At 40.8% G+C, this 25,208-nt stretch overlaps 1 protein-coding gene and 1 long non-coding RNA gene across 2 annotated transcripts in view; one reads left to right on the top strand and one right to left on the bottom strand.

Annotated features, from left to right (window-relative positions):
* Positions 1-5,994, bottom strand: part of LOC309348130 — an 88,545-nt gene extending 82,551 nt beyond the window's left edge. The window contains exon 1 of the long non-coding RNA XR_014159210.1: positions 5,873-5,994. This is a non-coding gene — a long non-coding RNA (uncharacterized lncRNA). The remainder of the gene's footprint in view (positions 1-5,872) is intronic.
* CDH10 (cadherin 10) overlaps positions 1-25,208 on the top strand; it is a 410,273-nt gene that overhangs the window by 87,661 nt on the left and 297,404 nt on the right. The window lies entirely within an intron of this gene.

Raw genomic sequence — 25,208 nt, forward strand, 5'->3', positions numbered from 1 at the left:
AAAAACATCACAGCTTGGGCACCTCTACAGGTCGTAAATCTTAGGATAAGCAGCTTCTGACATTTGCTTTTTCAATGGCAAGACCAGGTGCTTCATTATTCATTAAACCAAAAAGGAAGATTAAGTGTTGTCTTAAAAAATGTAAGTGAAAGGGAATAAATTTAATGATGTCTTGAGGGCACCTGCTTGTATTTGGAGATTTGGGGTGTGGAGAAGCTGATAAAGAAGGCAACAGAAATATGAGCATAGAAAGAATTGCTTTGAAATGTTATTTCCCCGCCACCTTCCTACCAGCCGTTTTTTAAAAGGGATGCCAGCAGAAATGGAATTTAAGCTGAAAAGACCATACAGACTTTATACAGAGAAGGTTCCAACTCTCAGCAGCAGCACCCTCTCCAATTTTGTTCCTACAATGTCATTCATTAGCAAGTAATCCTCAGAGGGGTGTAGGGAAACACATGACATCACTTATTGACAGCCTCCAGCTATCATGGTTTGACAGTTCAACAAAATAGTTATTGTCTGGCCAACTAATATTGTGTTAAATAAAGGAGCTCACATAAATTTGCTGCATCAGATTATAATACATGTTTGCCACGCTGGCAACAAATATAGCAGCCATCCTCAATGTTTCATTCAACAAATCACTGGAATGCTCCATTTAATAATGCCATTCTTACAAACATTCCCAGCAGGGCGCAAAGCATATTGAGAAACTTGGAGGGAACTTCTGATGTTCTGTTACATGGTCTCCATGGCAGGCACTAAAGCAGCATTAAAACACGCCGCATATTCCAACCAACATAAAACGTAATCTTTTCCCCCCAGCCTGTTCCCACCCTCATCACAGTAGCCTGTTAAGATTCGGGAGAGGCAAAAAGTAATAGAATAAATTTGAGTGTTCCCACAAGGTGTATCATGTAGGCATTTCCCAAGCCACTGAGAACAGCACTGAGAGGCTGTTACGAACATGCATTGCCCTTTCAAAGGCAGGAACCAAGTGTGAGGCTTTCTTGGTAGAAACAAGCTTGCTGTGGACGTCACTGCCCAGTTTAACACCTAATAGGGATACATACCTTTGTTTTTAAATACTCAGCCACATCACCAGTATTGCCAGCTCTGAAAAGCAAAACTGATGTGCTGGAAGACAACCATTATGTATTAACTACCAGTTTTCCATTGCCACATTTAAGGACACAGTTTATTGTATTCTTGAGTATTGTCAATACTCAATTCAAATTGGATACGGTATCTGTGCCTTTGTTGTGGTTGCCACAAGCCCCATCACCCCCTGCCTATCTTACATAGAACACCAGATTGTCCACAGTTTGCCAAGGGATGCTTGATGAATTGATCTTCGCAAATTCCAGTGTCGGACCCTTAAGTGGTTCAGCACTGACAGAGCAATGACATTTTTTATTTTATTGCTGAACCTGCAGGGGAGCCTACAATAATGGTGTTCCAGGAGGTGAGGTGGTGGTTGAGCTAAACGGAGGTGTGACAAGCTCCTGTGGCAGGAAGGCACAATGGAAGTGAAAGGCAGAGAGCGGAATAGGTGAAGCACCCTTGAAGGTGAAGGGCATTTCTAGAAACCAACTGCTCTAGGTGTAGGGGCCATTCTTGAGGGCACCCTACTGCACTTGCCCAGTGTTGTGGGGGCCCAGGAGAGAGTGGGGGCAAGAAGACCTCCCTCATTGTGCTCCTTCCCATGCACAAGGTTGTGCTCAACTCAAGGTCGATGGCAGAAATAACTCCTTGCTCTCCTCATTTCTACCTGGTAAATGAGGGGTGCGGGTGGCGCTGTGGTCTAAACCACTGAGCCTCTTGGGTTTGCTGATTGGAAGGTTGGCGGTTCAAATCCCTGCAATTAGATTAATAGGTCAGGTAGGAAGGTAAATGTGCTCTGGCTTCCATCATGGTGTTCCGTTGTGCCAGAGGTGGCTTAGTCATGCTGGCCACATGACCCGGAAAGCTGTCTGTGGACAAATGCTGGCTCCCTTGGCCTAAAAGTGAGATGAGTGCCACAACCCCATGGTCACCTTTGACTGGACTTAACTGTCCAGGAGTCCTTCTCCTTTACTTTTTTTTACCTTTATGTTATTAATATAATCTGGCCCTAGTTCAATCAGTTTCAAGCATCTCATCTCTTTCATCCTGGTTCCAGTTGCAACTGTGCTCTCTCTCTCTCTCTCTTTGTTTGTGTGATAGAGAAAGAGAGAGAGAGAGAGAGAGAGAGAGAGAGAGAGAGAGAGAGAAAGAAAGAAAGAAAGAAAGAAAGAAAGAAAGAAAGAAAGAAAAGAAAGGACAGGCTTTGCACATACATTTATGGTGGGGAAATTTTTGTATGGGGAACAATAGTACAACACAGGCCAGCCCATTTCTATTCCCTGTTGCTATAAATCAACAAACAGATGCAGTAAAATCACTGATATGCTCTGGAACTCCAGGACACAAATTGTTTGTTTGTTTGTGTGTGCGCTGATGTTACCATAGCTTGTGGATACAGGTGACATTCTTGAAGGGTACCAGAAGCTGATGATTAATCAGGATTAGAGCAGTTGCAAAGGCCTGCTTAGTTGCCTACATCAGCTATGCTAAAAGGCAGCCTCTTCTGTCGTCAACTATCAAGCAGGTCTTTTTTTTAAGACACAAGCAGCCATGCTCCTAAATTGGGAGTATGATTAACGTCATCCAGCTGACACTCTAATGGTCCCACTTCAAAGAAAACAATCACTCCAACCACCACTGGAACAGCATGGGAGATCTCGAGTGGCCCAAATTACAGAAAGGAGAAGGTAATTTTCAGAAGAGGCAGAAAAATGATACCATTAAAATTAGGAAGAATTAAAGTGAACACCTGTTATGGAACACCAGGGTACAAGAGAATGTGCTGCAAGTGTTCCTAAACAGTTGACAATTCTGCTACACTTGCTAAAATTGTACACTTCAGAGTAGGTATTTCCTCCATTGGGCAGTTTACTTAACAGACTTCCATATTAACAACTTAGAATATCAGGGGACCTGCACCATGGAGTCTATGTGATGGAGAATCTGTTGGCCTCGATAGGTTGCTGGACTACAACTCCCATAATTCCTGACCTATGGCCATACTGGCTGGGGCAGATGCGAGTTGAAGTCCACCAACATCTGAAAGGCTAAGTCAGTGCTTTCCAAACTTGGGTCTCCAGATGTTTTTGGACTACAACTCCCATCAACCCTAGCAAGCAGGACCAGTGGTCAGGGATGATGGGAACTGTAGTTCAAAAACAGCTGGAGATCTCAGTTTGGAAAGCACTGGGAAGTGTCCCCCATCAATGACAGAGATCCTGGCTATACATTAAAACTGAGAGTATCTGCTGAGACTTCTGAAATCTCCAACGGCCTGTGGCAATAGAAACTAGACACACAACTCCCAGTTCCCTTTCTCCAACCATCGTTTATCTCTCCTTGTCTCTTCTCTCAGAAACCAATTTTCCAGTTGGGAAGGGGAGTAGCACAGAAAATCAGCAAGCAAAAAGAGAGTTACGGGTGAAAACTAACTGAGTCCTGAGCACTGCTGAGAATACTACAGCATGTTCCAGGATGCGTACTCAGTTCTTGTAGGGTATCACAGAGACCTCCTGGGCTAAGCCATTATAACCTTAGAATATGCAATAAAAAGCACTCCCAGCTTCCGCTGTGGCTGCATGTCCCAAGATCAGCAGTGACAGCCAAGCTGTCCTCCGCCCCCCCCTCTCCGGAAAACCTGTCTCCCTTTATTGGCATTACCTGTTTTAATGACAAATCCCTTGTAAGCTTCTGGGATCCAGCTGAAGAGCACAATTTGAAACCACTGGGTCTATGTACCTACTAAACGATGTCGAGCAGTACAAAATTGCATACAAGGGCACATTTCTTTATAGCAACCACAAAAAGTGCTGAAAGCTACATGACTGTGGCAACGAGATAGTGATGATGAGGAGTTAACAACTGCAAAGTGCACATTTCAGCAAGGCTTACAAGGTAAAGATGAAAAGGGATAAAGGACTCCTGGATGGGTAAAGGGACCCTTGTCCATTAGGTCCAGTCGTGACTGACTCTGGGTTTGCGGCGCTCATCTCGCTTTATTGGCCGAGGGAGCCGGCATCGGTGTACAGCTTCCGGGTCATGTGGCCAGCATGACTAAGCCACTTCTGGCAAACCAGAGCAACGCACGGAAACATCTTCCCGCTGGAGCGGTACCTATTTATTTACTTGCACTTTGACGTGCTTTCGAACTGCTAGCTTGGCAGGAGCTGGGACAGAGCAACGGGAGCTCACCCTGTGGGGATTTGAACCCAGTGGTTTAGACCACACACACAAAATATTTCATAGCTCTACATATAATTTAGGACTATTGCATCAATGGGGCATGTGCAAGCAAGTTCCGGCCTGCTACACCATGCTCTATTTTGGTGCAAAAATGGTGCACATGTCAGTGGTCAGTGGGGAGGTGCCGATATTGAAGAATGTGATAAGCTTCTAACAGACAGGTTTCTGGGTAAGGTTCTGTTTCGAATGTCTTCCTCAGAGAGTCACATCTCAAAAATGTTTCAGAGCCCTGGCTTTCACAACTGGATTTCCATAGTGACCATAGTAACACCATTCCAAGGCATATGGGGATGGAAAGAGTGATGGCCACTGAATAATAATAATAATAATAATAATAATAATAATAATAATAGAAGATTGTGCATAGTGCCAATTCTGAAGAGGGGTTTATAAAACAACATTTACTCAAATATGTCTTCTGAGACATTTTGACACAGCTCAACCTTTTTCCCCTACCTGTTTCCTGGTAAACCACTCTCCCTGAATTGTCTCCGGGGGGCATTTTGAAAGTGCTTTTTAAATAAATAAGTTTTGCATGTGTTTTGCTTTTCACGAAGTTCTTATATGGGGTTTGCAGCCTCTCTCATCTAAGGGACCAGGTGTACCCCTGATCACCTTCACCAGAGCACCCAAACCATATTCTTAGCCAATGCCCAACCCCATAATAAGACTACCCAGATTGTAAATACTGCTGGATGTTTTTTAGCTGCTATTATTCCAGAATCAAGTACAATCTGAACTACTGCAACATAAATAGAGAACACACCACATAAGCAAAACCTTCATCAGTGTGTGATACATTATTGAATGTGTATTTTCTATTATTATTATTTACAAGCTCATAAGTAGAACAATAATAATAATTTTAAAAAACCAGATGAGGATTTCCCCCACAACACAATTATTCTTCAAAGAAACCAAAAACCATTTTCCAGTCTGGGACCAATTAATATTTCTCTTCTTTCCACTTGCACAGCACGAAAACATGTCACATGCTCAATGGTAATGTAAGAAATTAGGATCTAACACACTCACAAGCCCCACAATTGCTAAATATGTGGATTGAAAAATACATATGGGTTTTCCAGCAGAGCTACAAGCAAACCTGTTTAAAATTAAATGAAGTTCACTATAAATTATGTCAGACTCACAAAAATATGTTTCTACCCAACTCAGGCAGAATTCAAAGTCACGTTTTGTAATTTTTTAATTACTGACATAAATCTTTCTTTATATAGTTATGGAAATTATTCTAAAAGCAGAGCACACATGACCCATAATAATAGGCACCCACAAATAGAGGCAACATATTGTCCCACAATCTGTAGCTCAAAATAGACTACAGCAATTGGAGGGAGGAGATCAAATATATAGTTTGAGATATAAAGTTTCCAACCACAAAAATACAACTTAAATTTGTCATCGCCACACGCTGAACTTACAAGAAAAACAGTACACAATGCCTTAAAATCACCATCACATTGACCACAAAATGGCTGTCATTAGAGAAAAGTTACCAGACCTTGCTGAGTTTAGAAGAGAAGTCACAATCCCATTACTTTCATATTAGGGAAATCTAGGCAGTGGCTTGAACAAATTTCTGCTGCATCCCTTCCTTCATCCATTGATTTTGCCTCCCCCATGCACACTACACTTTTCAGGTGTAACTGAAAATTCATCCCAGGCCACCTGTATCAAGCAGAGTTTTGATACAGCTTTACACTTGAAGTGCACTAGCATATCTTGTTGGTTTGAACAGTTCTGACTTTTGACTAAACACACATAGGGCAGGGCTGTAAAGATCACTAGGTAAAAGGTAAAGGTAAAGGACCCCTGGACGGTTAAGTCCAGTTGAATTTGACTATGGGGTTGCGGCGCTCATCTTGCTTTCAGGCAGAGGAAACCAGCGTTTGTCCACAGACAGCTTTCCGGGTCATGTGGCCAGCATGACTAAAGCGCTTCTGGTTCAACGGACACTGTGACGGAAGCCAGAGTGCATAGAAATGCCATTTACTTTCCTGCTGCAGCAGTACCTATTTATCTACTTGTACTGGCCTGCTTTCAAACTGTTAGGTTGGCAGGAGCTCAGACATCGCAATGGGAGCTCACCCCATAATGGAGATTCAAACCGCCGACCTTTTGATTTGCAAGCCCAAGCGGCTCGGTGGTTTAGACCACAGCCTCATCCACATCTATCACTATTATGTGGTGTCAGTACCAGGGCACTCCACCACTGGCTGTCCTGCTCTGATTTAAAACAAGAAAGGAGTTTATTTAAAGATATTGGTGGGAAGAGTGGAATGATAGTCCTACAATTTTAATATATATATATATATATATATATTTTATTAAATTCAATATGCCACCCTTTATCAAGAGATCCCAGGGTGCTTCACAGATATTTAGTTATTCATTAGTTATACTTATTCCTTGTCTTTCCTTCAATTTGGCGCCCATGGCAGCTTACAAAAACAAACAAACACACACACACACATATGAAATACCAAAAACCAAACCCCAAACCCCCAGAACTTTACAGAACAAACAACAGGGTAAGAGATCAGAGAACAAAAAAGGCAAAAAATATTTAATGAAGCCCTGGGAGGAATTAAAAAATAAACAAATCTTTGCTCATTTCTAAAACTATCCACTGCAAGGACAAACCATATTTCTCTAGGAATGGAGTTCCAGAGTTGAGGAGCACTAAAAAAAGGGGGGGCTGTCCCCTGTTGTCCCTTTCCTAGCATCTTTTACAGGTGAAAAGAGGATTAGGCCCTCTTTGACTGACCTTAGGCTAGAAGGTGAACAGTACAGGGATAATAATTAATAGCCCATTGACCAACTTAGTGCTATCTGCATTTTTTAATTAAAAAACACACTCTGCACAAGAAATATGATATTAATACAACATTTATTTTGTTCCTTAGCAGATGAAGATTTTTCTGGCACCAAGAGAGCTGGTTGGGAAAGCTTCATGTGCTGGATTTCTCTGCTGTTGATGACACAAGAGCCTTAACAGTAAAATATTTGGCAACTGTAGAGCAAGTGAGAGGATACAAGAATGAATAGCCTGGGAGAATCTGATCCAGTCACACTGCTGTCATTAAGATACTGATGATCAAATCAGTACAAGGGCTTGGCGATATCTGGTTTTCAGCATCGTGACGTATCACCAGCTAAACATCATGATATACCAATGTATCAGAGTGTCTGAAATAAGGATGGAGCTATGTAGAGGCATTTGCTGGCTTCAGTTTCCCCACACATTGTGATTTTTGTATGTGTAGCATACATGCACAGACACATGATTTACAGTAGGTCCAATAGGTGGATCGCGATCTACTGGTTGATCGCGGTGGGTCCATGGTAGATCGCGGTTAATCGTGAGATCTCCCCCCCCCCCCAAGAAAGCTCAACAACTAACTTTGGCTCCCTAAAAATGCTCAACAACTCTTGTCAATCCATTGGGTAGGTCACTGGCAGTTTTTTTATAGAGTAGATATAGAGATATAGAGGGAGTAGATCATAGTCTCTTGTAAGTTGGACATCCCTGATTTATAGAATATTGCTGGCTCAAAAATTATGAAACCGATATCACCATATGGACTTCAAACCAATTTGGGACAATATATCAATACAGCGCTACCTTGGGTTACATACGCTTCAGGTTACAAACACTTCAGGTTACAGACTCTGCTAACCCAGAAATAATGCTTCAGGTTAAGAACTTTGCTTCAGGATGAGAACAGAATTCGTGCTCCAGCGGCGCGGCAGCAGTAGGAGGCCCCATTAGCTAAAGTGGTGCTTCAGGTTAAGAACAGTTTCAAGTTAAGATCGGACCTCCGGAACGAATTAAGTACATAACCCGAGGTACCACTGTATATTGCCCAGTCCTAATCAGTACGTTGATGGGAGAGCGCTGCAATCTGTCGAGTTTTCTAAAGGGTGGTTTGAAAGAAAGGCAACGAAAAGAGCTGTTTCGGCCCTCTGAAAGTTGCAAACACTGGTTAGCATCAAATGAAACAAATGTTTACCAGATTTAATTAAACAGCAAAAGGAAAATTCCACAACTGCACACAATGTACACATGGAACTGGCTGGAAGCAGATGTGCTGGTGGAACTCATCTGAATTATCTGATTCCACGAAGAATGGGACAAATGCCAGTGATTAGGAGTTAAGACAGCCTTGGCATGCAAGGTAACCTTCTGCAAAGGGCAACAGAGTGCCTGCACCTTTTAGTTGTGGAGAAGTGAAGCATCAAGAAGCATCGTTTGTCACCAAGAACTTTGAAGAAAAGCTGCACATACTTAAAATTATTATTTTTTTCTACACAACTTTCAAAGAATGAGCACCCTCTTCACTTTGCATCTAAACATGCCATTTCGGAAAACAGAATGAAGGATAATACTTATCATCAGTGCTTTTTTCTGGGGGTACACAGGGGTATGCGTACCCCTAAACATGTGAATCTAACAGAAGAAACGTCAAAAAAATTTTTTTAACGTTTCTTCTTTAGCACAGTGAATCGTCACTTCCATTGCTACCCCCAATGGCGGCTTCATTTCTTGTCATGGTGTTTCCTTAATGTTTATTTCTCCCGCTTTGAAGTATAAAATGGTGATTTTCTTGAGTCAAAATGAGAGCACCCCTAAACTTTTTGTTTAATAAAAAAAACCACTGCTTATTATGTACATTTCACTTACAGGTAACTCACATCTTATGCTTATACTTCTGTGCATTGCCAAAGAATAATTTAATTCCATCTCCTGATGGAGAGGAGGAGGAAGACTAAGAGCTGCAGCCATCCCTCACTGGTAAATCCAGTTATTTTTTAAAAGGTTTTCTAGTGGTTGTTCTGGCTTTTTGTGATTTTGCAGACCCACACGATAACTGGGAAAGTAACCCCCACGTGAGATGTGAGTTACCTGTACTTTATTTAGGTGATCATAATAAAACTTCTGTAAAGTATGCTAGTTTAATTATTGCTCTGAGGATGAGAGAAATGTCTAATGCTTAGTGAGGTCACAAATCTGCCTCCATACTTAAAAAAAATAGAAAACTATTGTTATGAGGGGAAGGCTAGGCTAAAACTATTCTCTTTGGCATCTGATTTTCTGCATGGAAGGAAATCACATACTGATAACAGGTGAAACTCTGAATTGTTGGTGAATTTCTGCAGTGCCCACTCCCACCGCATCAGAGAATATATGCCTTCTACCACCCATAAATAAGACAGAGACTTCCAGTTGCATCTGTGGATCCATTTTCAATGTTTAGTATCATTTTCATATTGTTGATGGAAGTAAGAAATTTGGCCCCTACTCCTTTCAATTTGCCTCCCTTGCCACATCATTCCCTTCATCCCCCAGGATGAACTAACTCTAACATTCAGTATTGACTAAGCCAAAATTTCACAGAGGATAATTTCCTGAATGTTTCCTTTTTGTAGAACAACCTGCCCCAAAACGGTTGGGGAGAATTCTGCTACTCTCCCCCAGATAATATCCAGCAGCATTTTCACCACTCGCAAGTTGGGTGAGGAGTTTTTGGAGCCTAATTGGCCACAGAATATTGTACTAATTAGCTCAGCTGTTGACCGCAGTTGTTTTCACTGCAATTTGGCCATGGCTTTCACAGTTTTCTTCTTGAATTTTATTTCAACCACCTGGAGCTGTGCTTTTATGCTCTCTTTTGGAGCACAATCACCCTTGTGTTATTTTGTTCCTTGCACCGGATAGAACCTTCATGAATATTTCACCTTCTCAAGCTTAACTGGATGCTTTGTGAAGGGAAGGACATAGCAACTTCTGAAACGTATTGATTGAATAACAGTCAGATGTTCCACTGACAAGAGAGCAATGGAACATGCCATTTGGCGGAACTGTTGAGTCTGCAATGGAGCATGCTGTGTTGCCAAATAGTGCATGAAGTCATGGTAATGAAAGTTCTACTTATACGTAAGGCAGCCAACTTTCTTTTTGGCAGGGCACCTGTGCCTTTAACAGCAGCAGGAGAGCCAGAAGTCTAGAAGTTTTTTGCATCACGGCCTCTTCTCACCAGGAATATCATGTTTCAGAATTTATGCTTGTCATGCCAGTGTTAAAAGCACTGGAGCAGAAAGAAAGGTGACGACCTTAAGTAGAGGGCCATGCAAAAGACAGAACAATAAAATCAAAATTGTGTGCCATGGAGACCTTGTTGTTGTTGTTTTAAATCACACATGAAGGAACATCTCCATCCTTATCATTCAGCCCGGACACTGAGGTCCAGATCTGAGGGCTTTCTGGTGGTTCCCTCATCGCAAGAAATGAAACTACAGGGATCCAGACAGAAGGCCTTTTGGGTAGTAGCACACACTCTGTAGAATGCTCTCCCAGCATACATCAAAGAGTTAAACAACAAAGCATGTTCTTCATGGAGAGCACGTGTTGTGGTGGGGGCCGACAGGACACTCCAAAGTTGTGGGGCAGGCTAATTGATCATTGGCCACTGTTGTGATTGGGCTTCCCTTGTTAGGAAGATGTTAATGTTGTCATTTGATGATTGACAGCCAGAAATGTTAAAACTCCCTGCAAGAGGCATAGAGCTTCCTCTTTTCGCTCCTTGCATCAGATTGCCCATCCCATCCCTCCCTATATTTAGGGTTGTTCGCTTTGACCTTGCTATGCCTGTCATGGGGTCATCTGCTCTTGGGGCAGGGGCCCAGTAGGAATTTTGTCCATCTGGCTGATTGGCTGGGGTCATTTTATTTTTTTGCCTAGTGCGTAGCAAATTGTCACAACTTGTAAGGTTGCAGTTAAAGGTAAAGGTAAAGGTACCCCTGCCCGTACGGGCCAGTCTTGACAGACTCTAGGGTTGTGCATTCATCTCACTCTATAGGCTGGGAGCCAGCACTGTCCACAGACACTTCTGGGTCACGTGGCCAGCGTGACAAGCTGCATCTGGCGAGCCAGCGCAGCACACGGAACGCTGTTTACCTTCCCGCTGGTAAGCGGTCCCTATTTATCTACTTGCACCCGGGGGTGCTTTCGAACTGCTAGGTTGGCAGGCGCTGGGACCAAACAACGGAAGCACACCCTGCCACAGGGATTCGAACCGCCGACCATGCAGTCGGCAAGTCTTAGGCGCTGAGGTTTTACCCACAGCGCCACCCGCGTCCCCAACATTGCGGTTAGGCATTGGCTTATGGTTTGGTTGGTTGAGGGGCATGGATTGGCTGTGCCTGCCCCTCTAATGTTGCTGCTGCAAGGAATTACGTTAAAGGAATACAGGGGCTCACTATTGCTTTTTTCCCGAACCCTGTCAAGGGGCTAGGGCCACGCAAGAGCCCCCTGGTTGCATTTGGGGAAGGCTGAGGGCAGGTTTCCTGTTCCTTCAATACCCCCAAATGTATTCCCCTTCTCTGACTGAAATGTCAGTCTGTCCCCCACTGGGGGGCAGATAGTCGCAACCAATGCCTAAGCAACCACTCACATTTTTTTGTATTTTAATAAAGTTGTGGCCAAAATTATGCCAAAAACATTAAACAAAAATTCTCTGTGTTGTGTGAGTTATTTGGGGTGGCCTGGGTTCCTTGACATGCAAAGTGATTTTTTTTGTAGATATTTGAAGGCAGCCCTGTTTTTTGGAAGCTTTTAATGTTTGATGTTGTTGCTGTTTTTCATGCATTTTTGTTGGATGGGGCAACCCAGTCAGATGGACAGAGGAGTATTATTTATTTATTTATTCATTCAGTATTATTATTATCCTGCTGTTGCATAATAATATCCAATTTTGTTCCCTCTGCCACTCTAGCCTTCGCATAAGGATTCCAGATGGTGTGATGGGAAAATAAGTCAAGTGGGGGAAAGTAAGTCAAGTCACTTTAGCTAGCAACTGAATAGAAGCAAAAAGATATATTTATGCATTTATTTATATCATATCTATGTTGTCCAATTAACAATGTCATCTAGGCAGTTAACAATGTTACATTTATTTGCAGGATAAAGGAATGTGTCAGTCAATACAACCCACAACATCGCCTCGCCAGGACAAATGCAACCCACAAACCATCTTTGTAATCCAGGAGTTGCCAATGTTTTTTTGACCAGTGCAAACAATTTTTCGGCCACCACAAACCAAAGAAGCTGTTACGTGCATCACACACAGTGAGAGAACATGTATGGTGCTACCTCATTGGAGTCAGCATTGGGCTTACTATAGACCAGAGTTTCCCAACTTTGGCCTCCTGCCGTTTTTGGACTACATTTCCCATCATCCCTGACCACTGGTCCTGTTAGCTAGAGATGATGGGAGTTGTAGTCCAGAAACAGCTGGAGACCAAAGTTTGGGAAATCCTGCTATAGACAGAGAATTGGATCCAGACGGTTAGCTAAATTGAGATAAAGCAGAAATCAGTGGGACAGGCTAGTCATGAATGACATTCAACAGGTTTAAATGAGAACTAATGCAACTTACTTTTTGAGTAGACCTGATACGATTGCAGTGAGTTCAATGGATTTTTGTTCAGGTTAGTAGGTTCAGGATTCCTACCTTTGGGAACAATCCTATAACAAGATCCACTGGGATGAGTGGGTTAGGCTTCATCAGATCTCTGGCTGAGGTGGGAGGTTCTCCGCACAACCGGGCGATGCTGGTTTAACTCCTTCGTGCTTGATTTAGCATGGGGAGGTATCTGATACATCCCAGGACCCAGATGGCCGAGCTGAGCGCAGTGGATCTTAAGTCCTGAAAAAGCAGCGTTCTAAGGGCATTGCTGCAGCTGAAATTAGAGTCTTCATTTGGTTCCTAAACCTGTTCACCTTTGCCATATGACCTGGCAGCCCAGCACAAATTAAGCTGGCAAAAGGGTGGTGTAACTTAGGCTGGCTCATCCAACTACTGCCCCAATATAGAAGGGAATTTGGAGGTCTTCTTAACTCACACCAGCTTGCTTTACGCCATCTTCTTGTGTATAAGATTACTCCCTTAAATTTGGATCCAACCCAGAGTAAGTAAAGATTATATCTTCCCATATCAAACCTATGCCTGTTTATTTTAACATAGTTCTCCTGTACCAGATCCTAATGTAGACGTGCATGAGTTTGATGTTCTTCATCTGAGAAGAAAGCACCTATTTAAATGTTAAGATTCAGACTTTTTATTTATCACTTTTCAAATTAAGAGAAATACCAAACATATCATTTTATAGCTTTTAAGAAAATGCAAATACAATTGGCAAACATTTCTTTTTCAAAAGCAATGTAAGAAGGCTTTGCTGTCAAAAATATTCAGAAGAAAATGAGAGGTTTTCCATGTGTGATGTGGCTGAGTCTTTTTAAAGTGTTTTTTATATACTTTGTTGATAAGTGAGATATCTTTAGAACTGTAAACCAACAAGCAGGAAAGCAGTTTTATCCAATATTTATAGCACACCATCTTAAGAAATGTAATTTATGTAAAATTGGCTTGAATGTGACATGCAGCAGTTGCATTTAGAAACTCTTGAATGAAAAACAGTTCTGGTTTGTCCATTTCCTCACTTCTACATTTCCAAGGCTATATATTGTATATATTATAAACCAGTTGCTACAAAAAATAGTACCAATATGCAAAATTCTACCACGTCCCCCCCAAAAAAGCCTTTAAAGCTGAAATGTTGTTGTTGTTTAGTCATTTAGTCATGTCCGACTCTTCGTGACCCCATGGACCAGGGCACTCCAGTCACTCCTGTCTTCCACTGCCTCCCACAGTTTGGTCAAACTCATGCTGGTAGCTTCGAGAACACCATCCAACCATCTGGTCCTCTGTCGTCCCCTTTTCCTTGTGCCCTCAATCTTTCCCAACATCAGGGTCTTTTCCAGGGAGTCTTCTCTTCTCATGAGGTGGCCAAAGTATTGGAGCCTCAGCTTCACGATCTGTCCTTCCAGTGAGCACTCAGGGCTGATTTCCTTAAGAATGGATAGGTTTGTTCTTCTTGCAGTCCATGGGACTCTCAAGAGTCTCCTCCAGCACCGTAATTCAAAAGCATCAATTCTTCAATGATTGTTAGAAGGATGTTGGAATAAAGTTATGTGGTTTTAGCAGAAATATTATAAGGGTTTAGGAAAAAATAGACTGTTAATTGGTGAAAGGAGGGAAAGTAAAATTACATTATATTAAGATAAATTACAGAACAAAAAGTGGAAAAGATGGAAAGGATTTTCTGAAATAGTTACCCGAACTACAATACAAAAAAGGGAGGTGTGAGGAGGTCAAGGAAACAAGCAAATGAAAGACAAGTTATGGGAAGATTAGCTCTGTTCTCTCCCCCCCCCCCTTCTTTTCTTCTTCTTCCTTATTGTGATGCGTTGTTTTGTTCTTGTTTGATATGGTGTTTTTACTCTTTCTTTTTGTAACCTTTAAAATTTTAATAAATATTATTTATAAAAAACAAAAACAAAAGCATCAATTCTTCGGCAATCAGCCTTCTTTATGGTCCAGCTCTCACTTCCATACATCACTACTGGGAAAATCATTGTTTTAACTGTATGGACCTTTGTTTGTCCCTTGTTACCCAGTCCAACGATAAGAAACAAAGAGGGAAGTGACTCTCTTTTCCAGTGATTTTCAGCACCTATAGCAAACACAAGGTAAATTCAGACAAGCAACTGACCAAGTGCTTAATATGGGAAAATTGCTCGTTATTTTTTGAAGGTGATGTACTTGGAAATGATTTACAGATGGTATTTAACTCCGAGTGTGCTTGCTAAGATGTATAAGACTGAATCAGGTAAGTGCTGGAGATGCAAAGACGTGGTGGGAAAGTGGTGAACTTGTAAAAGGGTAAAAAAATTGGGAAATGATCCATAATGAATTGAAAAAAATCTTTAAAAGTACTTTCCCCGAAAACCCAGAGTCCCTTCTGTTGGGGATAATTCAGACTGAAATTCCCAGGTGTCAAAATACCATATTTTTTGCCCTATAAGACTCACTTTTTCCCTCCTAAAAAGTAAGGGGAAATGTGTATGTTTCTTATGGAGCGAATGCAGGCTGTGCAGCTATCCCAGAAGCCAGAACAGCAAGAGGGATCGCTGCTTTCACTGCACAGCAATCCCTCTTGCTGTTCTGGCTTCTGGGATTCAGAATATATTTTTTCTTGTTTTCCTCCTCCAAAAACTAGATGCATCTTATGGTCTGGTACGTCTTATAGAGTGAAAAATACGGTAGGTTATTTATGTGTGCTACTACTGTGGCCCGTGTTTTGTTAGCCCCAAAATGGTCCCAACTAAAGAAGAATGGCAACTTAAGTTGACAGTATATGCACAACTCGCAGATTTAACATATAGAATAAGAGAACAAGAAGAACATACATTTAAAGAAAAAGCATTTATAGAATATATGGGAAATAATTGTGTACAGCTGAAAACACTGGCAGCATTACGATAAGTGCAACAGTGTAATGAAGTTTTGATGAACGTAATAATGGAATACTGAATCGTATAGTTTTTGTAAAATATGCAGGGATTTATGATATGTAAAATGAACCATGGAAAGAGAAGAAGGGAAGTCATTGATATCTTAAGGATGTAAAATGAGTATTTTAAATTGTAAAACATAAAATTTAATACAAAATATATACAAAAGAAAGAAAGAAAATTGCTTTCATCTTTAAATGTGCATTAAAGTGAACTGCAATAAGACCTGTTGGTTTTGTCAAAATTAGTGGTGGAAGTAAAACTCACCCCAATTTACCCCCCATGCATTGCTGCACTGGCTTCTTACTACTTCCAGGCTCTTTGGTTAGGAAGTGAGATGGTTACATTTTCAATGTTCTTCTCAATTTTATAAGTTTATTCATACTGAGTGATAACGGTGTTGTTTCAAAGAAGTCATTAAAACATTTCCCCCTCTGTTTGGATTCATTCTCTTAGGGAAACAAACGCTTGGCTGTTTAAAGAGAAAATTGGGTTGCTTTTATGCCTGCAAAGTCCTCCATTGTTTACAAATTCATACCTGGAAATCAAGATTCCGCTTCAGACATAATGAGTACAACTTTTCAATAATAAAAGACCTTCAAGCATACTGTAGTAAGCTGCTCATTTAGAGGTTACATTTAGAGCCTCTTAATATTATGGGCTGTGGCAAAGCTCCACCCTTATAGGCTTTTTTCTTATAGCAATAAGCTCCTCAATTGGTAGACAAGGAAAATGGTTCTTCTTCACTGGAATATATTATAGAATATATTATGTGGAAACTGAAAGAAAACACTTATAGTTTAAAGCCATCTCATCTACTGGTCACCGCCATATTTTGTGGTGTTAAATTTCCATAATTCAGTTTCCCTTGAAAAAATACTGGTGGTACTGCACTGCAAACAAGCATGTCCATAAGGAAACAGCCTTTGGAACATGTGGGTAGAAAATATTTTAAATACAGAGAAATGACAGATGATCAAATCCACACTGGGAATCTTCCCCATCAAAACTGCATTCCTTGAGCCAAATGGGTATGCTCTTAATGAGAATCATGTTTTAAATATTACCCACATTATTTCTCATGCAGAATCCAATTTCTATTTATGCTACTCTGAGGTTACAAGAAATATCTGTTTTCTCAAGCCAGTTCAACAACTGAATGAAGAACTGGGAATGACATTAATGCAGATTTGAGGTAATCTGTCATTTACCTACTTGTTCAATGCATATCCATGCTGTTGAAATATATTGCTTTCCTTACCCCCTCCATGTAATTTTCCTCTGCCTTGTTTCAGTGTAGGATTTCTATTACATTTCTTCCATAAGCCCCTTGATTCTAATCACCACCTCTGGTCCCAAAGGATTTAGGGTTAGCTACAGAAATTTCATACGTGCCTGATGTGAGACTACACAGTAACAGCTATTCCCTTATAAAGGGTTTCATGACAGGAGGGGTGGTTTTGCTTCACATAGAAAATGGTGCTAGAGACTCCTGTCAAAGAACTGGCTGATTAGTGCAAATTAGAGCCAAGCTGAAACTTCTCTGAAAAGAGACTTCTGAATCTTTTCTCCTCTCATCCCCTCCGAAAAAGAGAAGCCATTTTGCCAAAAGATCTCCACAGTTTCTGCTTCCTTTCACCCAGTTCCCTGGAACTGTGCTAAGCATTGTGGAGGATGCAAAGGAGTGGCAAGGTTGTCGTCAGAGTTGCTGATGTTGAAGCCAGTTGCAAGAGAGCCATTTCCCGTCCCCAGGGAGAATAAGAAGAGAAGAGTTTGGATTTGATATCCCGCTTTCTCACTACCTGAAGGAGTCTCAAAGCAGCTAACATTCTCCTTTCCTTTCCTCCCCTACAACAAACACTCTGTGAGGTGAGTGAGGCTGAGAGACTTCAAAGAAGTGTGACTAGTCCAAGGTCACCCAGCAGCTGCATGTGGAGGAGCAGAGACGCGAACCCGGTTCCCCAGATTACGAGTCTACCGCTCTTAACCACTACACCACACGTTGTGGGTGGGGAGCAAGGCCTTCCCACACGCATGGGGTGGGATAGCCCCTGTGCCATTGGTTGGTCCTCAGCCACATCATCCCAGGGCTGTCCAATCCAGACGGTCCAGGGGCGTGGCGTGGGCTATTTAAACTGCCCATGGCCAAGGTTATGTTCGTTTCCTCCCATCAGCAGGGCTCCCCCATCTGGTGGTTAACCCTTCCAAGACTCCTGCAGATGGGTAAGAGTCAGATATAGTTGTGCAGTTTCCATTGCCTAAGCCAATACCACTCACATTCTGTAACCAATAAAGCTGTGGCCTTTCTTCACCCATTAACCTAAAATACTGTTCCATGTGTCTTTATTCCACTTCCTGGGAGGGATTGGGACCTTGCCACACAACAGCGGCAATATTCCTGCATTGCAGGAAGTTGGGTTAGATGATCTCCGGGGTCCTTTTCAACTCTACAATTCTATGATTCTACAATCTTGGAAGAAAATGAAGTTTAAAAATCATTCCATCTACAGTGCTACCTATCATTTCTACCTTCTTGGTTATCTTACCTATACACATACAGTGGTACCTCGGGTTAAAAACTTAATTCATTCTGGAGGTCCGTTCTTAACCTGAAACTGTTCTCAACCTGAGGTACCACTTTAGCTAATGGGGCCTCCTGCTGCTGCCGCGCCGCCAGAACATGATTTCTGTTCTCATCCTGAAGCAAAGTTCTTAATCCGAGGTACTATTTCTGGATTAGCGGAGTCTGTAACCTGAAGCGTATGTAACCTGAAGCGTATGTAACCCGAGGTACCACTGTATTGAGTTATATCCCATGAGGTAAAAAAAAAAAAGGTAAAAGGTAAAGGATCCCCTGGATGGTTAAGTCCAGTCAAAGGTGACTATGGGGTGTGGTGCTCATCTCACTTTCAGCCTGAGGGAGCCGGTGTTTGTCCACGGAAACTTTCCGGGTCATGTGGCCAGCAGGACTTAACCACTCCAGGCGCAACAGAACACTGTGACGGAAACCAGAGTGCATGGAAACACCATTTACCTTCCCATCACAGCGGTATCCATTTATCTACTTGCACTGGTGTGCTTTCAAACTGCTAGGCTGGCAGGAGCTAAGACAGAACAACGGGAGCTCACTCCATCGCGGGAATTCAAACCGCTGACCTTCTGATTGGCAAGCCCAAGAGGCTCAGTGGTTTAGACCACAGCGCCACCTGCGTCCCTGATAAACCAGTCTTAGTGGTCTTTTATTTATCTGGGGGGTTGGAGACTGGGGAGCATGACGTCTGGATCTGCCATTATTATTATTATTATTATTATTATTATTATTATTATTATTATTATTATTATTATCTGACGGTTATTGTCATGTTAAACACAGAGTCTTGGGTCTTGATTAGGTGAGAGGCTGGGCAGTGGGGTTGTTGTTGTTTTAGGTGAATAGATACAGAGATTGCATTTGAGTTGTTGACTTGACGTGCGTGGCTTTGCTCAAGCAGCAACATGCTGGTACCTGCAGGTTGTAAGCTAATGTTACTAGTTCCAGATCATCATGTCTCCTTTTCATTTGGGACAGCTGCTTGTATGAGCTAATGGAGGATCATGAAATGATGCTCTGAACTCACTGCACTGATGGCTCCCTGCTGAAGAATTTAAGCATATACGCTGCACAGCTGTTAGTTTTTCCAAGCGGTTGTCATATGAGACAGTCAGGTATATGCTGAGGTGACAAAAGAAGTTAGCATCCCCATTATACAAAGGGGGGTGCGGATAACCAGCTGTGTGGATTTGTAAAGTCTTTTAAGCAGTTCATAGCTTTCTATTCAAGTTAGCTGAGTGAAAAGGAAAAAGGAGGAAATGAACCAAATATTCAGCCCTCGGAAATAGTACATGTGTCTAATGTTTGAAATCCCAACTTGCCCCTGAAGCTATCTGGGTAGGATGGATCAGAATAAATAATAATAATAATATTTTTGAGGATTTTAAGAATGTGAATAACGTTTTAAAATTTTATTTAAAAGAAGCATATTATTTATTAAAAACAACCTGCTTTAAAATGAAAAAGGACTTTGACCTGATACAAACAAGCTTATTAAAGTTTGGAATTGTTCTGGGAAAGGTTCTCATTGCTCTTTTACATTCTTCTGCCCCCCAGGCCTTCATTTTTTCCTTTCAACAGTCAGTCAGCATTTTGCAATCCCAGAGCATGCCCAGTCTTCACAGGGCTATTTGGCAGGCCACGCTCCCTACCTTTCTTTTGTTTTTCTAAATATTTTTCTTCTTATTTCTGCAAACCTTTTGTTCCCCCCAAGCCTTCTGCTACCTCCCTTGTTTTCTCTCTCTCTTTTAAAATAATATTTATTAAAGTTTTAAATATTACAAAAAAAGAAAGAGATAACTCCAAGTTAAACAAAAACTTGACAACACATCACAATAATGAAAGAAGAGAATAGAAAAAAAATATAAAAAACAAAAAAACAGAAAAATAGAAACAATTTAAAAAACAAACAAACAATGAACCTTCTCATAACTTATCTTTCACTTGCTTGTTTCCTTGACCTCCTCGCACCTCCCTTTTTTGTATTCTAGTTCGGTTAGCTATTTCAGCAAATCCTTTCCATCTTTCCCAATTTTTATCCTATAATATAATGTAACTTTACCTTTCCTCCTTTCATCCATTAACAATCTATTTTTACTTAATCCTTTATAATATTTCTGCTAAAGCCACATAACCTCATTCCAGCCTCCTTCTAACATTCCTTAATTTTACAATGTTTCTGTAGATAAACTTTAAATTTCTTCCAATCTTCTTCCACCGACTCTTCTCCCTGGTCTTGGATTCTGCCAGTCATTTCCACCAGTTCCATGAAGTCCATCACCTTCATCTGCCCTCCCTTGTTTTCTCTAATAAACACAACACTCAGAAAACTGAGTTTGTCATTTGTATACATGATAAACTCTGTGGCGGAAAATGTATATGCTCTACATGAACACATATTTTGGATTATCCTTCTAGATTCTATTTAGCTGCAAACCTATGTATTTTCTTAGCACAGGGTGTTAGTATGCACACTTGTTCAGAAAACAAAGAATCAGAAAAACAGTTAATTTTAAGTGGCCTTTTTTTTGTTTAAATTGCCTTGATTTAAGTGTCAAACTACATGTTAGTCATTTATTGATTTGTAATCCGCACTTTCATACGTATAGAATAATATCAACAAAAAATTTACAGGGACAGAACTACCCAAATTGTATAGAAATTTATTCATGTATGTGACTACAGCGGCAAGGATGTTACTTAGCCAAAAATGGAAAGAAGACGTCCCGATGAAAGAATAATGAATGCAAAAACTTATAGAATACACAAAAATGGTGAAGCTTACTGGAAAAATAAGAAATCAATATAACTTTTTATAAAAGAAAGGAAATGGTTTATTGAATATTTACAAACAAACTGTAAACAGATAAGAACGTTGGCAGGATTATTGTAATAACCTGCAGTTTTATAAGAGTATATATTTAAAGTAGATGAATAAATGATTAAGTTAATTTGAAATAATTTGAATTATACAGAAAGGGGGGGAGGAAGTAGAGTTTCAAAATGTTAAAATGATTGTAAAATTATTGAAATGTATAAAATTGAAAATTATAAATTAAGAATTTAAAAAATCCAAAATATTCCAAAAAACATCAATAAATACTGATTAGTTACAAGGAAATTGTATTGTAAAGGCCTATCTAAGAAAAAAAAAATCAAAAAATGTCTGAAAGAAAGGAGGGGTAGTTTCTGCTGAACCTCAGCTGTCAAGGTCTGCCACACTAAAGATTCGGTCCCCAGTGAAAGCCAGCCAAATCTCAGGTTTGTGTGGAACCACCAGAATAGGTCCATCAGAGGACCCTGGCGATTGAGGTGGAGGTTAAGGTTAAGGGTTGAGGTTGAGGTTAAGGAATCAGGCTCTCTTTGGCAAGATTTGAACTTTGGTTCTGAATTGTTTAGGACTTTGTGGAGTAGTAACACAGTTGCTTTGATCCTGACCCAGGAGGAAACTGGCATTTAGTGCAGCTCTCTCTTAGCGTCAGAGTTCTGCTACGTGGCAAGCTACATGTTCTTTTCTTCTTCAGAAAGCATTTAAGAAAGGAGTCCAGTTTGGATCAGACCCTCAGACTCTGTTTACTCTGTTCCCAACTATTCCAGGCTGCCCTTGCAGAAGCTCAACAGTGGAGGCTTGATCAATTACAGCAAGTTGGGGAGGAGGGGTGGATAACAGGGGCAGAGAGAGAACAGGCAGGTGAAGCCACAGCTGCCTTATCTCTGGCCGATATCTGTACATTTCAGACAAGGTCACCCCTTTTGAGGCATGAATCCTGCAAAATTTCAGAAGGATCGTTGCAGTGGTTTGCCTGCAAAGACAGCTGTGACTATTTTGGAGCGTGTGAAACAGGAGTCACTTAATCTCCCCTAGTGTTTTGTGGACAATTGATCTGAAAATTGTCCGCTTAATTTCAGAAGAATGGGTCTGGGGCTATTGCGGTTGGTACCTTTTAAAGCTGCTTTTGGAGTTGGGGGGGGAACTAACCCCCTCCATTGTTTTCCTCGTCATTCTTTCAATATTCCTAACCACACCTGATTTGTTTGATTTGATATATACGTCTTACTCATTTCTCTCTCTCTCGCTCCCTGTTAGATAAAGGAAAGATAAGAAAACAGTATCAAGGGATCAATAACATCCACTAAAAAGGGTTCCGCGCAGTGAGCAAGTGAAAAATAATGGACCAAACACAGAATCATGAAGGCAATTAATTAGACCCTTCTGGTCAAAAGTATTCAGGCAGGAATAAAATGTGTTTGCGGAGGTGTTCATTGTACAGTGCAAGTAAATATATTGTCAATAGCTGGAATGGTACCAATGTTTACATTCCTCTCACTCCAGATTTACTGAAATGTAGTTCAGCACCAGACCTTTCCTGGATAGCCTGAAGCACACACATTTCTCAGTTCTTTTGCAATGCTTTGAAAGAACTTGTGAGGTGTCCTTAAATATATTTGCTAACCTTTCTTGTGCATTGACAGGCAGACCCACAAGTAAAGGCTTGCGAATAACATGAACAAATTGGTTGGTTGGTTGGTTGGGGTTGTATGTGTACTGAACAGACTCATGGGCTGGGATGTTCTTGATGGGCTGCTGTTGGGTTTCTTGAATCCTTATTTCAGATCTTGTGATTTATGTGGAAATTGTTCAGTTTGGTTTTTACGTTTTGTTTATTGTTTAGGACTACTTTTGTTCCATCACAGTTATGCATTCTTTCTTGTTGCAAGCCGCCTTGAGCATAGTTTGAACTGTGGAAAGGAGGCATACAAATATAATTATGTATGTACGAATGTACGCAATACTTTTTTTCTGGGCGGACGCAGGGGTACACATACCCCTAAACATTTTGTGAATCTAACAGGAGAAGAAACTAAATTTTAAAAAATAAAATAAAGTTTCTTCTCTAGCATGGTGAATTGTCAGTTCTGTTGCAACCCCAGATGGCAGCCTCTTTTCCTGTCACAGTGTTTCCTGAGTGTTTATTTCCCCCCAATTTGAACTATAAAATGGTGATTTTCTTGAGTCAAAATGAGTGTACTCCTAAACATTTTTTAAGAGAAAAAGCACTGTAAGTATGTATTTTCACTCTGACAGGCCAAAGCTATGTCATATGCTGAAGACATACCTCTTTGCCCTGGCCTTTGAAAAATAAAATAAAATATTGATTATATATTTTGGAAAGTGGTTTGTCTGTTTATTCTCTATATGTTCAGATGTGTCTCAGAATTGCCTTTGATGGATACGGACCATTGCAACATGTATATGGCTATTTGTGTTATGTACTACACTTATTTTATCTCATTTATTACTAACTGCTGTTTAATTTTATAGTCATCCGTTATAAACTTATCTGGTGTTTTAATCTTTTAACTAAAGCAAGTTTGCAATTTGTGCCATCTGTCTAAAATACCAATGAATGATTATTTGAGAAAGAAGACTTCTGGTCCTGATGACAATTATCCTTGGGCAATTTTATTCCTAGCAGAACACCTCTTGTCAACATTTGTATTTAATGTTTTGTTTTGTTTTTTAAAAAAATCTTGTTCAATTTTAATCCATTTTAAGGAGTTTCTTATGCTTCAATTTCCCTGTTTTGATCATTACTTGGGCTACAATCCATAGCTCAGGTTCATACCTTTAAAGCAGTCCAGTCTCATCCTGTACTGAGCCCACTGATTTATGTAGGATTTATTAAGGTCATATGTTAAAGGATTCCTCACATGAAACAGCCTTATCCTTGCGCTGAATGTGGAAAGTAATGTATCAACTAACTTATCCACACAGATGCCTGATCCCTTGCACCCTATTCGGAGTATTCTTTTTCAGGGAGATCATATTTTTAGGGTGCAACCATGCTGATATGTCACAGCAAAAACAACAGAGCTTTGTCACACCTTATAGACAGAGAAAATTGTCATGGCATAAGTTTTCAGGGACTCTAATGGGCTCTAGTCCATGCAAGCTTCTGCCACAATGACATTTGTTAGTTCTTGAGGTGCTACAGGACTGTTGTTTTAAAGAGCACTCTCATTCCATCCTGTTTTATCCTGCCCCCTCCCCACAATGCAGATACTATTGCACTTGGATCTTTGGGGGTCTTAACTCCAGAAATCTCAGTAGTGCTTGAGGAATTCAATCTCTGTGAATATCTATAAAAAAAATGTTCTGAACTTCACCTATCGGACAAATATGAACACCGGAACACACTTATTGCTTTGATCATAGAAAGTCACATCTCAACAGTTTGTGTATATATATTTTTTTAAAAATGGGAAACGTTTGGAAATATGTGTCTTGAGAGAAATATTTAATTTGAAGATTGATGCAGAAGTGGAATGAAGTTATGAATTTAAACCCCACCTGAAAGAAATATGCATACTAGATTTGTACAGGTTTGCATATGCAGAATTGTTACAGTGTTGAACTTGGAGCTGGGAGAGCAAGGTTTGAATTCCCAATCAGCCACGAAGCTCACTGGGTGACCTTGGGCCAGTCACCATCTCATAGGCTAACCTACTTCACAGGGTCATTGTGAAGATGAAATGGGGAAGAGGCGAACCAGGAACACCACCTTGAGATCGTTGGAAGATAAAGGTGGCCTATAAATGCACTAAATAAATAAGTAAATAAAGTAAACTGTGGGAATCAGTAGCAGTCGTGTGGTGGTAGAAGCAATGGTTTGTCAGCTCACCCTGAAAATCATCAGCGCTTTTGGACTTACTTTTGTTGGATCTGTTTGTGATACTTGGGGGTGAGGCCCAAATGACCATAGTGTGACTGCCTTCTCCCTTTTTTTAAAGCAAGCCTAACATTTTGAGAACAGGGAGGGCTAGCCCATG

The sequence above is a fragment of the Podarcis erhardii genome (genome assembly GCF_964252035.2).
Source record: "Podarcis erhardii genome assembly, chromosome: 8".
NCBI lineage: Eukaryota > Metazoa > Chordata > Lepidosauria > Squamata > Lacertidae > Podarcis > Podarcis erhardii.